Source organism: Eschrichtius robustus, chromosome 2, assembly GCF_028021215.1.
Source record: "Eschrichtius robustus isolate mEscRob2 chromosome 2, mEscRob2.pri, whole genome shotgun sequence".
In the NCBI taxonomy this organism is placed as follows: Eukaryota; Metazoa; Chordata; class Mammalia; order Artiodactyla; family Eschrichtiidae; genus Eschrichtius; species Eschrichtius robustus.
This window is the reverse complement of record NC_090825.1, coordinates 12,272,406-12,285,855: the sequence shown is the minus strand read 5'-3', so window position 1 is coordinate 12,285,855 and position 13,450 is coordinate 12,272,406.

Here is a 13,450-nt window from a genome sequence, read left to right as displayed (position 1 = left end):
TGTATTATTTTACGTATTATTTCACCTAATCCTCACACTGGCCCAGGAGGTAGGTACTATTGGTTGTTTTGTTGTTGCGCTGGGTCTTCACTGCAGCACGCGGGCTCTTCGTTGCAGGCTTCTCTCTAGTTGCTGCCAGGTTTAGTTGCCCGGGGCATGTGGGATCTTAGTTCCCAGACCAGGGATCGAATCCACATCCCCTGCATTAAGGGCGGATTCTCAACCACTGGACCACCAGGGAAGTCCCAAGGTAGGTACTATTGTTATCTTCAGTTTACAAATGAGGAAACTGAGGCTCAGTAAACGCTAGTGCAGAGTTTGAACCTAGGTCTGATCTCTCAATCACCCCACCATTCTGCAACCCATGATTCACAGAAGATAATAAGAAACGTTCCCAAACTCTGCTCCATGTTTAGAAAACAAAAATCCCTTCTATCCAAGTCAGATTTTAACCTAGAGGGGTACTTTTCCACAGCCATAAACCATGATTTGCGTGTATAGAGCCATGTTATACAAAATAAATGACTTAAAATTGCTGTGTATAATTAAACCTAAACAAAGTTATGAGCTGTGATGAGTACAAATTGTCTATTCTAGAAGCTGAAAGTACCAGGACTAATTTCTTGTGATATAATAAAATTTTCTTGAGTCCTTTAACCACAAAACAAATGAGCCAGTAACTTTCCCCTCCTCCCACAAGAGAAAATTTATGAACACAGCTGTTTGGACTCAGCCTAAAATCCTTTCAATTAATTCACAATCAGGTTTCCGTGGTTTGCTGTAATGTTCACTGTTATTCTGAAAGCTGAGTGGAAGGCCTCTTTGTGTGGTACTTACAGACCTAGGCCTTGGAACCAGACTGCCTGGCCTGGCTGCATACTAGCCATATGGACTTGCTCAATTTAAACTTTTTGTGCCTCAGTTTCCTCATCTGTAAAATGGAGCTCAAATGAGTATCTTCCTCATGGGACTGTTATGGGGATGAAGTAATTAAATATATCCCAAACCCTTAGAGTAATGCTTGGCACATAATAAACACCACATAACTATTAGTCAAGTAGAGGATGTGACTACACGTAGAGATTTCTGATTGGCTTTCTGGTCTACCCAGGTGTGCTTTACTACCTGTCTTAACAGTTACGAGGCTATCGATCTTTTTTATCAACATGGATTGTGAGCTTTTTAAGGGCAAGAATTCTGATCTAGAATCCTTAGTGTCTAGCTCAGTGATTGAATTTTTTTTTTTTTTTTTGTATATAGACTGTGACAAACCTTTATTGCCTTTACTAACACATATTCTTGCCTTCTACATTATATCACATCTTGAATACATAGGCTTAAAAAAAAAAACTATCTGGCTGGTGCTGCACTAGAAAAATAACTATCATTGAGCCCAGTATAATAAAATCATATTTCATGGACCTATTATGTAGAACTTGAATTTTTTTGAATGGGTGAGGCCATACTTTCATAAAGGTTGCACTCAGCAAAGATGCCTGTAGCAATTGTCTCAGCTGAAATGTTGACACATATTATTATACTCACGGAAATATTGACCTTAGAACAACTGAAGACAAAGTCAGTGCCTAGCATTGTGCCTAGAAGCACATCACTTGATTGTGATGCTGGAGAGTTTGGACTGAGTGGCCAGGGACAACGGCTACTCCAGTTAGTCACATGGATGATCCTGATATGGTCCACATCAGAAGAAAGAAAGGGGGGGGGGGAAGAGGAGGGAGGCTCACTGGTCAATAAAGCATAGCAAATATTTTCTGAGAATTTTTGTTTTCATAAAGTTTTCTTGACCATTTGAACTCTGAGAATGGAATGTGAATATCCAGAACCACTGAAGACATTGCAAAATGTATTCTCCATTGCTATGCCAAACTTTTCATGTTACTCAGGGGTCACTCATTCATATCTGGATCAGCCTCAGGCTAGGACAAGTTGACGTTTGTTCTGAGAACAGTGGAACTCGTTACACCTTTGGGCAATAATTGCAATCTTCATTTCTATTGAGAGTTTGCTTGGTTGACAGGCTTCTAGTTAAATATCCTCCTCTAGCTGGGAGGTTGCAAAGGGAGTTGCTGGTCGGTTGCTGTAATTCCTGCCCCAAGAATTGTGCCTGGCACATGGAAGGTACTTATTCAGTATTCATTGAATGAGAATGAGTGAATGTGTGAGTGAAGGCAATGATTGGACTTACTACTAAGAATCCGTGGAATTTTCCCAACTGTACTCACTCCCAACTGTCCTTATCCAAATTCATTGTCTTTCTTTTTGGTGGTAAAATATATGTAACATAAAATTTACCATTTAACTATTTTTAAGTGTATCGTTCAGTGGCATTAAATGCATTCACATTGTTGTGCAAATATCACCAACCATCCATCTCCAAAACTTTTTTCATCTTCCCAAACTGAAACTCTGTACCCATTAAACTGTAACTCCCCTTTCCTCCCCCTCCCCTAACCCCTGCCCCTAACAATCCTCATTCTACTTTATGCCTTTGACTACTTTCTCAATGTGACTGCTCTAACAACCTCAAGTGGAATCATACGGCATTTGTCCTTTGGTGACTGGCTCATGTTACTTAGTATAATAATGTCTTCAAGATGCATTGCTGTTGTAACACATGTCAGAATGGCCTTCCTTTTCAAAGCTGAAAAATATTCCATTGTATGTGTATATCACATATTGCTTATCCAGTCATCCATCAATGGACACTTAGGTTGTTTCCACTTTTTGGCTATTGTAAATAATGCTGCCATGAACCTAAGTGTACAAATAACTGTTTGAGTCTCTGCTTTCAATTCTTTTGAATATAAAGCCAGAAGTGGAATTGTTGGATCATGTGGTAATTCTATGTTTAACTTTTTTTTTTTATAATTTTTGGGGGGGGGTTATTTATTTATTTATTTATTTATGGCTGTGTTGGGTCTTCGCCTCTGCATGAGGGCTTTCTCTAGTTGCGGCAAGTGGGGGCCACTCTTCATCGCGGTGCGCGGACCTCTCACTATCGCGGCCTCTCTTGTTGCGGAGCACAGGCTCCAGACGCGCAGGCTCACTAGTTGTGGCTCATGGGCCTAGTTGCTCCACGGCATGTGGGATCTTCCCAGACCAGGGCTCGAACCCGTGTCCCCTGCATTGGCAGGCGGATTCTCAACCACTGCGCCACCAGGGAAGCCCCTATGTTTAACTTTTTGAGGAATAGCCATACTTTTTTCCACAGCAGAAAATACTCCCACCATAAAGATTATATTCTGCATAAAGATTATATTCTCTCCACATCCTCACCAGCACATTTTCAATTTTTTAAATAATATCCATCCTAATGGGTGTGAAGTGATATCTTACTGTGGTTTTGACTTGCATTTTCCTAATGATTAGGGATGTTGAGCATCTTTATAGGTGCTTATTACACGTTTGTACATCTTCTTTGGAGAAAGTCATTTAAGTCCCTTGACTACTTATTGTCTTTGAAAACATTATGCCATCACTGTTGATATCTATAAAAATTAAAATTTGAGAGACCCTTATCTTTACTTCGGTTCTGCATTGTATCAGGTAGGGTCAGTTTTTCTAACAGAGGGCAGTGCGTAGAGGTTAACAGGTACTGATGCTGATGATGATGGTAGAGCTTAATTGAGCACTCATGAGGTGCCAGCTTCTATTAAGTGCTCCACATGTATTAACTAATTCAGCCCCCCACTTGAGATATGTACTATTATTATTCCCAATATACAGACAAAGAAACTGAGGAACTAGGTCATTCTGCTAGTAAATGGTAGCTGGAGAGTTGAACCCAGCTTCTGGGGCCATATGGAAAGTATCTCCTAAAAAAAAAAAAAAAAAAATCACTTCTCGGGAACTCAGTGATTCCCTGAAAGCCACGTCTGTTCTTTTTCCCGAATGAGCTGACGCTCAGAGAGCCCTGGTCCACCTGCAACAGCCCAGTCCTGGGCCTGGCTGAGATGCACTATGTCCCCCATCCCAGCATGAGGCAGAGCAAATGTGTGAGGCCAAGATCCAAGCTGGCGTTTCACAGCCAAAGCTGAGAAACACAGAGGGTCAAAGCAGGAATGGGGAAGCCAAGGTGCGAAGCCTAAACCGGCAGAGAAACCAGGGGAGTCCTTGAGAGAGGGGCCAACATGGCAGGAGTAGAAGCAGGTCTAAAGAACTCTAAAGCTGTCCAGAGGGCACAGGCAGAAGCTTCTGTGACTCCCGACACTGAGGCCTTAAGCTGTCCCAGCTGGGGCCTCATGCGACAGTTTAATCTGTGTTCCTTGATCTGGGATTTTGTCTACTGTAAAAATAGTATCAGTCAACTCAATTACAACACTATCCTATCAGTCATTCACACCTTAGTGTCAACAAGCCTTGGTTCCCACCAAGAGCAGAGGTTGGTAAGGAGAGTGCAAAGAGAGCCTAAGAGCTGGCGAGAGGGATAAAGGAGATCAGCTGAGAGCCATAAAGGGAACTGAAGGATGTGAGGGTGCTGTGTGAAGAACTTCACAATTTTGTGTACGTCCAGACCAGAACTTACCAGAACTTAGTGTTTCCTTTTTTTTTTTTCCAGCAAATTAGATGGCTGCACTTGTTCCTAAATTCCTGACATCTGCCCTGCCTGCAGTTTGCATAGAGCGGGGCTTGCTCACCGTCTCCAGCCTTTGACCTTGGTGTTTGCACTCCCTGGGTGTGCTTTCACCTGGCTGACTCCGGTGGTCCTTCCAGATTCGGCTCAAGCCTGCTGGAACCCCCATGATGAGTTAGCAGCCTGGCTCCACTGCCCTCTCATGTGTTCCCACTGTTCCCACTGCATCCAGTACTCATCTCCCCACACTTGACCATGAGTTCCCAAGGCCAGGGACAAGATCTCAGTCTCCCCTGGGTCTCCTGCTCAAAGTCTGGTGGACACTGCATGAGCTCTTGCAGAATACAGAATGTAGGAATCATGCCTCTCTTCAGGGGCTTGCCATCCACTTGCCTCCTCTTGGCTGGGCTCAATGAGTCTGCAGATCGATTCCTTCTCTTTCTCTGCAAATGGGCTCTGAGTACTCAGATGTCCTTGTCAACGAATTGGTCTCCTAAAGGTTGACACTTCCTCTTTCATGCCTGGTAAGCTCTTTGAGATTACATAGACAGCAGGAGCCTCGCCACATGAAATATACAAATGAAAAAACAATTTTTCTGTAAAATTTGACGATTAAGTGAAAATACATGAAGAGGGATGATCTCTAAAACTTTTAGATGTGTTACTGGGCTTGCAGCTCTGACTAGCCAACAAAGCATATTTTTATATTTAGTTAAAGAGGAACAGACAAACAGCAGCCTTTGTGGCTTTGTCTACCCCCATGCCACCCTCACTTTTATAAGTAAATCCAGGAGTAGGGAAGAAAACCATATTGCTCTTTTTCTCTGAATCATTTATTTTTCAGGCTCCCTGGGCACGCACACTCCGTTAGTTGACTGCTTTTCCAGCCTGACGTTTTGCTTCAGGGTTGACATTTAAGAGAAAGCCGCTGGAAAAGAGTGAACCGTGGAACCATTTAGATCTGGCTCTCCATCATCAGTTACTTGAAAGATAATGGGAAATCGCTTACCCATTCTAGGTCTCAATTTCCTTTACTGTAAAAGGAATAGAATGTACTGGATATGATTTCTCAGATCCCATCTAATCCTATAATCATGATTCTGAGATGAAGATTTCCTCCAACAGGTTGTTTTAAAAACTTGTGGGGGCTTCCCTGGTGGCGCAGTGGTTGAGAATCTGCCTGCCAATGCAGGGGACACGGGTTCGAGCCCTGGTCTGGGAAGATCCCACATGCCGCGGAGCAACTAGGCCCGTAAGCCACAACTACTGAGCCTGCGCGTCTGGAGCCTTTGCCCCGCAACAAGAGAGGCCGCGACAGTGAAAGGCCCGCGCACCGCGATGAAGAGTGGCCCCCGCTTGCCACAACTAGAGAAAGCCCTCGCATAGAAACGAAGACCCAACACAGCCAAAAAAAATAAATAAAGTAAATAAATAAATAAATAAGTCAGGAGTTCTTTAAAAAAAATAAATAAATAGTAATTTAAAAAAAAAAACAAAACTTGTGCATTTTGGGACTTCCCTGGTGGTCTATTGGTTAAGAATCTGCCTTCCAATGCAGGGGACACGGGTTCGATCCCTGGTCGGGGAATTAAGATCTCACACGCCGTGGGGCAACTAAGCCCGTGCGCCTACTGAGCCTGCGCGTTCTAGGGCCCCCGCGCCACAACTAGAGAGCCTGTGCCGCAACTACTGAGCCCACACACTCTGGAGCCCGTGCAGCACAACTAGAGAGAAGCCCTCACGCTGCAACTAGAGAAGCCCGCGCACCGCAACGAAGAGCCCGAGCACCGATCCCGCATGCCGCAACTAAGATCCCGCACGCCAAATTAAAAAAAAAAAAAACGTTAAAAAAGTTAAAAGTTTAAAAAAAAAAAAAGTTAAAAACTAAATGATTACATATCAGGACGCAAATAAAACTCATAGTGTCAAAGATATTGATTGACACTGGAAAGACATATTTGTTTCTTTTTGGGGAAGAAACGCTCTTTCTTCCCTTCTGGAGGGATTGTTACTATGTGGGTTAAAGGTGCAATGGGGACTTTTTCAGCCCTTTTGTCACTATAAGGAAAAACCCTGCATGATATTAACATGTATATGGAGGAAGTGGAACCAAGAGATGGAGAAAGAACCCTAGTACATTGTTTGAGCTCCTCTATTCAGCCATACCCGAAGCAGTAATACTCCTGTATCTTGCAGTTACATGAGCCAAAAAACTCCCCTTACTCCCATTTTTATTTTTTTAATAGCTCAAGCCTATTTAAGATAGGTTTCCTATCGGTCACAACTGAAATAATACTAATACAGTGTATGCAGCCAAATTTTGTAGAAAAAAATATTTGTCCACAGAATAATATTGGAAGAATAAACCCCAAAATATTAACAGTTGTTATCATGGGTGATAAGATTAAAGGCTATTTTTTATTTTCTTCTGCTTACTTCTCAGTATTTTTCAAATGTTCCAAAATTATATATTACTGGTATAATTTTTAGTGTTATTTTAACACATGATCCCCTAAGAAACTGGGGGGACGTTTTTGTGTTATAGAGAATCTTGCCTCCTTGTTTTGGCCCTTTTATCTGAGGTTGGTTTCATACACTATTGATGTTTCCTGTGGAATAGTCACTGCTCAGGCCCTGGGTGGGCAAACTTTCTGTAAAGGGCCAGATAGCAAATAGTTAAGGCTTTGTAAGCCACACACTCTTCATGGTAACCACTCATCTCTGCCATTATGGCATGAAAGCAGGCCTAGATAATTTATAAATGAATGAGCATGGCTGTGTTCCAATAAAGCTTTATTTAGGAACACTGAAACTCAGATTTTATGTAATGTTCACATGTCACAAGATATTCTTCTTTTTTAAATTACTTTCGACCATTTAGAAATGTAAAAACCAATCTCAGCTCATAAAACTTACAAGACATGTGCTGGGCCGTAGTGGGCCTGCATGATGTATTTTGCTGACCCCCTGCTCTGTAATAGGATTTCTGTCATCACACTAGCTTTTGCTTCAACTTGAATGTCTGTGACATTCTGGGTGGAGTTTCCATTAGGAACGATAGTCCTACAGTGTCTGGCATGGTTTTTTAGCAAATCTCAGGGGCTTGGGAGTCGTCGATGATGCTTGTGTCTGTGCAGGCATTAGTGTTCTTTCCCTTTATTGAGATGCATGTAGGAATCTTCCTGCTTTTCCACCCTTTATGTTACAGTCAGAATCCCCACACCTCTGCTCAAGAGAGCAGCCATGTGGCAGTTCTTGGGGTGGTCAAGCCCTACTTTGGAATCTGAGCTTGAAGCTGATGGAACTTTGAAGGATTTTTTTGTTCATGGCTGCCAGACTGGCTTTCTACTCTGTGATGATCCCTAAGTGGAAGAAGTTTATTGCTCAAAAATATTTGGTAAATGATCGGCCAATGGCAATTCCAATTTTTAAAAGAATATTCGAGTTGGGAACATTTTTGAAGTTTCATTTTAAGAAGGAAAAGACAAGTAAAGGGGTTTACATTGATTGCCATCTTGGTGTGTTGGGAATGTTTCCAGCTATAACTAACAACAAATCTAAATTATGGCGAATAAAATGAGTAAGAGTCTCAGGTCACAGGAAGTCCAGAGGCAGGCATTGTTGGTGCTGAATCCACTGCTCAATCCTGTGACTCTCTCGGTCCTTCTAACATGAAGGCTGTTGATGCTTTAAGCATCGTGTTCAAATTCAGGGAAGGGAGAAGGGGAAGAGACAGCACCAGCTATAGGTATCCTTCCCAGAAGCCGCCAGCAGACAACCACTTAAGTGACATTCTACAGAATGGTGTCATGTGACTGCCCTGACTTCAGTGGAAGCTGGGAGAGAAAGCGTTAGCTTTTTCAGCCTCTAAGGTGGAGGTAGCAATAGAGACAGGAATTAGGAGGAGCTGGTGGTTGGCATAACATTTATGTGGTACTGAATAAAATTCCTGAGAGCAAGCAAAGCTATTTCACCCTACACCGTGGATCAGACCACTCAAGGAAGCACAGACTTCATCTGTCCATGCATTGGGGTATCCTCAGCTCCTAGCACACCGAAATCACTTAATAAGTATTTGCAGAATGAATGAATGAATGAGCCAATGACAAGACCTCCTGGAAACTCATTGTTGGTATGATCTATCCTTTTCTGGATAACACACCAACAAAGAACCCTTTGGTTCACTCATGCCTGTCCAATCTTCAAGCGTGGTTGAAAGCTGCACCTTGTGACAGAAAGCCCTTACACACAGCTCACCAGCTGTCTCTGCTCATCATTTAAACCCTGCTGAATCCTACCTGTTCACGGGCATCTTCCTTGACTGAGGAGAAGAGATGCACTGCTTCCACCAGCTTGCCCAGTTCAGAATGAAGCTTGTTTAGTGGCTACCTAGAGCCGGAAATCAGGAGACGTATTACCACAAAGAGGATAGAGATGGGGGTTGCGGAGGAGCGTCACAAATCTTCATTCAGCCCTTACTATGTCCCAGATACTCCGGGGGGGATTACATATGATTATTCACACTTCATCAATGAGGAAGAGAAAGCTCACACAATTAAGTGTGAGCCTTTGAGAAATGTCATGGGTTAAATAAAACAAGATAAAAAAAGGAAACTCTTAAATTACCAAAAGTTGAAAATTGGTAGACGGTGGTTAACAGTGGCAGGTTCCCTGAAGGCATTGTCTCTTCTAACCTAACATGACCAGAGGAAAAGAAACAAGGAAATGGAAAATCAAAGAAGAAACACCAGTAGGTAAAAAAAAAATTGCATCACATTTTTAGATGAGAGAAGGTAGACAGAGAAGGGATAACTGAACAGAGGGAGAAAGCTTCCCCCTTCGATGCCCACTATGAAGAAACCAAGAAGAAGGATAGCTAAAAATAATCTTGATAATATATACTGAATGATTATTATATTCCTGGTACTTCCGGGTGTTTTACATGCATCATCTCATTTAATCCTCACCAAAATCTCACCAAGTAGGTAAGATTATTGTCCCTATTTTACAGATGAGGAATCAGAGGCACAGAGATGTAACAAGATGCTTAGAAACTGGATTAATCAGAGAACAAGAAAGAATTCTTGGAAGTTAAAAATGTGATAATCCAAATAAAACATTCAACATTGCCTGGCCCAGAGTATAAGTTTAATCAAGGAACACTTACTTTCCAGTTTCACTTTTCTTTTCCATTATTGTTTTATGATCTACACCTGCATCCAAGACCGAGCACCCTTTATATTATTACAAGCTCTTATTGGACAGAGGATAAGATTTTAGTATCTTGGATAATAGCACAAACTCGACTCTAGATCCCTCCTTTGAAGGGAATTGACTGAGGTGAAAAGAAGCCCATCAATTTTCCTAAGGTCGTGCAACTACTTAGTAGGTACAACCAAGAATACAGCACTGGTCCCCTGGCTCCCAACTGAATGCCCCTCCATCGGTCTTTTCTTGGTTCAGCACTGCAGTGGACATGTGGGGTGGGTCAGCTAGGCCCCTTCTTTCAGGGCATGCCCACCCTCCCTGGTTCTATGATGTCTTAAAGGGAATGCAAATCACAGGGACCATTAGATCACCTCATTGCTCTGGTCAAGAAGGGGTCAATGACCCACAAAGAGCCAACTGGAGCCTTCCCTGGGTTTGGAATATGGACATTAAAATAAAGAAGTCACTTTTCACTAGGGTTGCTAGTAGAGGGGAAGGAAAAAAGATCTTTTTCCTATACTCATCTTAGGCACCCCGGCTGGGATCCTATAAATTAGGCAGGCAAAAGACAGATTAAAAGAGAAAAACAAAACAGAAGTTTTTTCTCATGTGCATGGCACATTACATGGGGGCACCCAGTGATGAGTAGCCCGAAGAGGTGGCTAGAATTTGGGCTTATATGCCATCTGAGGCTAAACAAAGAAGAGGGGTTTGGGGCTTTTGGACAAGGGAGGCACTATGAGAAGGTGACCAGGAAAGCTGTGCTAAACCAGGGTTGTTTAGTAAGGTTTGTTATGCAGATTTAAATCGGTGCCTTCTCCATTGATAAGAGTCAAAAGTCCTTCTCTTCCTACTACAGGAGAGGGAGACCTCTTGACAAATGGAAATTTACTTTAAAAATATAAATTTCCTTTACCAAAAAAGCCAACTTGTGCCCTGTTTTTAGAGTTCTTCCTGTGTCTGCTGATTCTCAAAATCTTTATTTTTTTTTCAATTCTTATTGGGGTATGGTTGATTTACAATGTTGTGTTAGTTTCTTCTGTATGGTGAAGTGAATCAGTTAAACATATACATATATTCACTCTTTTTTAGATTCGTTTTCCATATAGGCCATTACAGAGTATTGAGTAGAGTTCCCTGTGCTATACAGTAGGTCCTTATTAGTTATCTGTTTTATATATAGTAGTGTGTATATGTCAATCCCAATCTCCCAGTTTATCCCTCCCGTCCCCTACCCTTCCCCCTTGGTAACCATAAATTTGTTTTCTACATCTGTGACTCTATTTCTGTTTTGTAAATAAGTTCATTTGTGCCTCAAAAGTCTTTAGCTCAAAATAATTTGGGTGTGGCATGTTCTGGTACCCTTTCTTTGTTGGGGAGGATCTGCAGCCAGAGTGGCCACAGCCATCTTACTGTATCAAGTGTGATGGCAGGCCATCCCCGGAGATGGAGACAGAGCTAGACGGCCTTGGTAATGCCACTGAGTGTGGCCAAGGGAAGTCCCTAGATGACAGCTTTGTGTGCAGCTGGTCTAGAGATCAATCAGACCAGTTGAGACAGGAAGCTGGAGAATTCCAGAAGGGAGGCCTCCAGGGAGAACTGTGGAATTGGTTTTGTATTACTGCATTTGAGCTTTTGAAAAGTAATACGGTAGGTACCTGGTGGAGCTGATGGCACACTTGGAAAAAAATAAAATATGAGTACATAGGAAACAAGCAAGCAGATGAAGTGAGGCAATGAACTCCAGGAAGAACAAACAGTTGTACAAGAAGGGAAACATATATTACATCATAATTCTTGGCTCATCGATGGGCAATATTGACATCGTTATAATAAGGTTAGAAAATTGTGACATACCATGCTAGTGGGATGGGAGGAGATTAAAAATGTGGGAAAGAGTAACAGAAATTTTCATCTCTTGTAGCAGGAAGTCAAAAGATAATGTCTAAAACGATAAACAGTAGAAAAGGTATATTATTTAGAAATATGAAAAGAAATACCAGAAGAACTAGGAAAAGAGTTGAAGTTATAGAGCACAAAGCTTGGGAGTTTTGCTGTTGTTACAAGCTTTTAAAAGCTATGCGGTTTTTAAATTTATGATTACTGGGGGGAAGGGTGGGGGAGGGATGAATTGGGAGATTGGGATTGACATATACACACTACTATACATAAAACAGATAACTAATAAGGACCTGCTGTATAGCACAGGGAACTCTACTCAGTGCTCTGTAATGATCTATATGGGAAAAGAATCTAAAAAAAGAGTGGATAGGGGAATTCCCTGGCGGTCCAGTGGTTAGGAGTCTGCACTTTCATTGCTGAGGGCATGAGTTCGATCCCTGGTTGGGGAACTAAGATCCCACAAGCTGCATGGCCACACAGCACAGCCAAAAAAAACAAAAACAAAAGAAAAAGAAAAAAAAGAGATGGAAAACTAAAAAAAAATAAAAAAGAGTGGATGCATGTATAACTGATTCACTTTGCTCTACACCTGAAAATAACACAACATTGTAAATCAGCTAAACTCCAATAAAAATTATTTTTAAAAAGCTATGTGGTTTTTAAAGTTATACATACTATTTTATACATATTATGAATATAAAATAGAAAATACTTGTACAGTAAATATGTGTATTTATATATAACCATACATACAACTATGTTATATACATATTCTTACTAAATACATATAAATTTCCAAAAAGTATTTATTTTGGAAAAAATATAACATAATCAGTAGTCCCTCAGAAGCCATAAATGTGAGTAGGGTCATTATCTTACTCTATGTCAGCAAATAAGCACAAGAAATAAAGTCCTATGCCTCCCTCAAACACAAGTCTCTGTGAATACAGTAAAACTTAATGATATAGAGGGAAGAAAAGGAAAGGAAAAAGGTTTTCATTAAAATCAACATCTTTACAACAAAACAATGCAAAAAGAGGTCTTTATCTCCATGATGGCCCTGGAACTCCACCTAATAGAGAGGTAGCCAGGCTCTGGCCCCATACCCTTTAGCACACCATGTTCAAGGGCAGGGCTGAGAGCTCAGTCCATAAAAAGGTCAACAGCTTAAAAATAACAGCTATGAAGTGTGGGCATGTATCTGCGCCAGAGAAAAATGAAGAAAGTTTCTATTTTCCAGGCACTCAGTATTCTCAAGACTTCTTTTCTTGCTGCAGTTCTTGGGACTAACTCCCTACAACCCTTTCCCTTCGATCCCAGCCCTCCAAAGTCCTGCCAGTGATGCACGGGACATTTGTGATGCTCTCAGTTCTGCCCTGAAGGCCAAGAGAATATCCCTGAGCTGTGTGAACCACGAGAGAGGGTTGCTACTTGCCTTTCTGCCCAGGCTGAGCTCCAGAATCACGTGGGGTATGATTTGGGAACTCCTGGTCTGAAGCACCATCTCTAACTACACCAGGAGGACCTCTTCCACGCACGGGATCACAGCAGAGCAAAAGATCTGAATAAGAAGTGGGATCCGCCCTGTGGAGTGCCGCTTATATGATGTATAAGGGAGGACCTCGTGGTTTTGAGTGACTGAATCCTAATTGGAGTTATCGCTCAATGAATATTACCTAGTTTTAGTATAAACAAATCCAGTGTTTTATATTTGGAAGCCCTTCTTGACACCCAACAGCTCGGATA